Source organism: Marmota marmota, unplaced genomic scaffold (assembly GCF_001458135.2).
Source record: "Marmota marmota marmota unplaced genomic scaffold, marMar, whole genome shotgun sequence".
Lineage (NCBI taxonomy): Eukaryota > Metazoa > Chordata > Mammalia > Rodentia > Sciuridae > Marmota > Marmota marmota.
This window is the reverse complement of record NW_026000078.1, coordinates 2,239,573-2,243,185: the sequence shown is the minus strand read 5'-3', so window position 1 is coordinate 2,243,185 and position 3,613 is coordinate 2,239,573.

The window sequence follows — 3,613 nt, the reverse complement described above, 5'->3', positions numbered from 1 at the left end:
ACCTAAAAACCGAATTAGAGGGAAAAAAATGCATACTTATATATTTCTTTTTAATATAAACTTAATACTAGAATTACTATATCATAGATCATGTACATAATATGTATTAGAAGTTCCTGCAGAGAGCTTTTCTAAAATGTATTTACCAATTTGCAGTTTCTTTTATCATATGAGGTTTTTGATTTGTTCACATTTTGCACGAATAATAACGTCAGTCTTTTCAAGAGCATCATTAGAGAGGATATATAGTGTGGTCTCATTTTAATTTTAATTTTCTTTTTTCTCCAAAAGATTTTATTTTATTATTTCCATTTGTATCCACAATTCATCAGCTATTTAGTTCTGTATGTGAGATAAAAGGACAAGAAACCTTTTTCCATATGTATGTTCAATTGATCTATCACAATGCTACATATGTTAAGTAAGTGTAAAATGAAGGTGCTTTATGAAAAAAAATAATTCCTTTTGGCATATGTTTCATAAATGCAAACATAAATGGAGACTTTAATAATTAATCTAGGTTTGATCACATCCTGATGAGACAAAAAAAAGTAGCTGGAGAGCAGTTTTGGTGATCCAGGGGGTCTCCCTGCTTCTATCATGACTTATAGTTACTTGTATTATGGAAATTATAAGTAAAATTTTTGTTTTTGATTATATCTCTTATTTGTGCATTTATGATTAGATGTCTCAGTCCTTATTCCAGCATTTCAGGAGAAGAAAGATACAAGCAGTCACAAGGTGAATGCATGCTTCAAACTGAAAGTCTAGAAATTCTTGATTGTTTTCAGACATCATTTATTTTTTAAAAACTGTATTAAGTCTAGATGATATATATCTTCCAACAAAAAGAATTAACTGTTAACTCCTCCAAGCATATACAAGTGAGGAACAAATAGCATCAGTCTATTCCCTGGTCAATTGCTCTGCCATGAAATAATACATCCTCATGGAAAGCATAGACCAAATATTTCTCCTTTTTTTCTTCATTTTTTGCCCCACCCACCCAATCTACTGCAACATATGTCCAATAAGATTTTAGTAAAGCTTTTGCTATAATTCCTAAATTTTTCTTTTTAAATTTTCTATGATGTTGCTCACAATAACATCTCTTTAAAGATTTTTCTATTGACTGAGTAAAATGCCATTGTATATATTTTTCACATTTTCTTTATTTATCGTCTATTGACAGATGCCAAGGCTGGTTCCAGAACATGGCTATTGTGCATTGTGTTGTTATAATAGGTGTGCTTGTATCATTATAGTATACCACCAACAAATATACCAATCCTTAGCAATCAGGAAATCCAACTAAAAACTACACTGAGATTTTGTCTTACTCCAGTAAGAATGATAATTGTCAAGGTTACAAATAATAATAACAAATTCTCTTGAGGACACAGAAGAAAGGAACCTTTATACACTGTTGGTGGAATTGTAAATTAGTACAACCAGTATAGAAATTAATTTGTCAGTTCCTCAGAAGACTAGAATCACCATATGATCCAGTCATACCATTCTTCAGTATTTATGCAAAAGAATTAAAATCAGCATACTATAGTTGTACACATAGACCCATATATATAGCAGCGCAATTCACAATTACCAGGTCATAGAACCAATCTGGGTGTCCACAGACAGATGAATGGATCAAAATACACACACACACACACACACACACACACACAATGGAGTTTTACTTAGACACTAAGAGGAGCAAATTTATGTAATTTGCAGCAAAATGAATAGAACTATAAAGAATCATGTTAAGCAAAATAAACCAAAATCAGAAAATCAAGGGTCTTACATTTTCCTTCATATGTGGAAGCCCAAGGGGAAAAAAGAAAAAACAAACTGATCTTCTGAAAAATAGAAAGATCAATAGAATAGAAGAAGGGGATCAGTAGGAGGGAAAGGGGAGTGAAAAAGAGGGTGTTGAGGAATGAAATTGGTCAAATTATCTCATGCTCATGCACAAATATGTCATAATCAAAACCACTCTTATGTGTAATTATTACACACCAATAGAAATTTTTCAAAAGTTTATTCTTATCATGAAATAGAATTACTTCAACATGGGTTTTGTGGGTCTATTGTGCAATAGTTGAAAGAAGGTAGATACCTGTTTAAAAAAAAAACTGAGAATGGAGGCACTTTAGATTGGGCAGAGGGGAGTGAGAAGAGGAAGTTGGGGGGTGCAGTGGTAGAAAGGATGGTGGAATGAGATTGACATTATTACCATATGTATTTGTATGATTACACAAATGGTGTGACTCTCTATCATTTATAGCCAGAGAATTGAGAAACTGTGTTCCATTTGTGTACAATGAGTTGAAATTCATTCTGTTGTCATGTATAACTAATTAGAACAAATTTTTTTAAAAATAAATTAAATAGACCTGAAGAGGAGTTCCTAGAGTTTGGATGCATAAACTATGTCTTCTGTATTATTCCATTCATTTTATGTGATAAGTGCAAAGAAGGGAATATATGGTCATTTTTATAATTAAGAAGACTCTCTCCCAGTGTGCTTCCATGGTGGCTCTAACCAGTACCATTCCACTGAGTACTCTACTTTGAGCACATTTGTGGTTTTAGAGCTTAAAGTGGTTCCTAAAGTGCTATATTCTGCCATTAGTCAAGATAAATGATGAAGAGTACTAGATTCTATTTTAACCCTGACTTTATAGGGATTGTAGAAATGTGTTAGATTTTGCTGTATATTTGTACAGTTTCGTGAAAAGGAGTTTTCTGCTGCTTTCATTTTAGGACCTGAGAAAGAAATCAAGACTTATAAAATTACTTAGACTAAGACAGGTACTTAAACTAAGTTATAATATGTCAATATTTCTGGTCAATAGTCAAACCTATAATTAGCCTTAATACCCCCATAAATAACAAAACTATGTGATTGATTTAAACTACTTCTGACAGCAAGAGGTAGTGGTTTGTCTTTGAATATATGCCATTTTCTGACAATTTTTAAGCAAATTGGCTGATCAATTTATGCTTTTTTTTGTAAGCTCAACCAGTAATGATGGCAAGTGAATGGCTTGAATTTCTTTTTTTTAAACATGTTTTCCACCTGTCATTTTGGATATAGCATAATATGATATGTTATCTATATATTGCTTTAAAATACCTAAATTTATATATCAATATAAATAAACTTAAATAAATTTTCTTATGAAAATATCTTCCATTATTTAAGAAACCTTGGTCATCTCTATTTGAATAATTGCAATAAGCATTTCATACTTTCATGGATTAACATCACTATTAGTACTTTCTAGGAAGTAAAAAAGAATCATTCTTCTGAACCAATTGTTATACTCTTAAATACAAATTTCTTTTTTTGTGTGTGTTTGTTTTTAATATAATTTAATTCAATTTTATTTATTTTTTATTGGTTTTTCAAAACATTACAAAGCTCTTGACATAGCATATTTCATTCATTAGATTCAAGTGGGTTATGAACTCCCATTTTTACTCCAAATACAGATTGCAGAATCACATAGGTTACACATCCACATTTTTACATAATGCCATATTAGTAACTATTGTGTTCTGCTACCTTTCCTATCCTCTACTATCCCCCCTCCCCTCCCCTCCC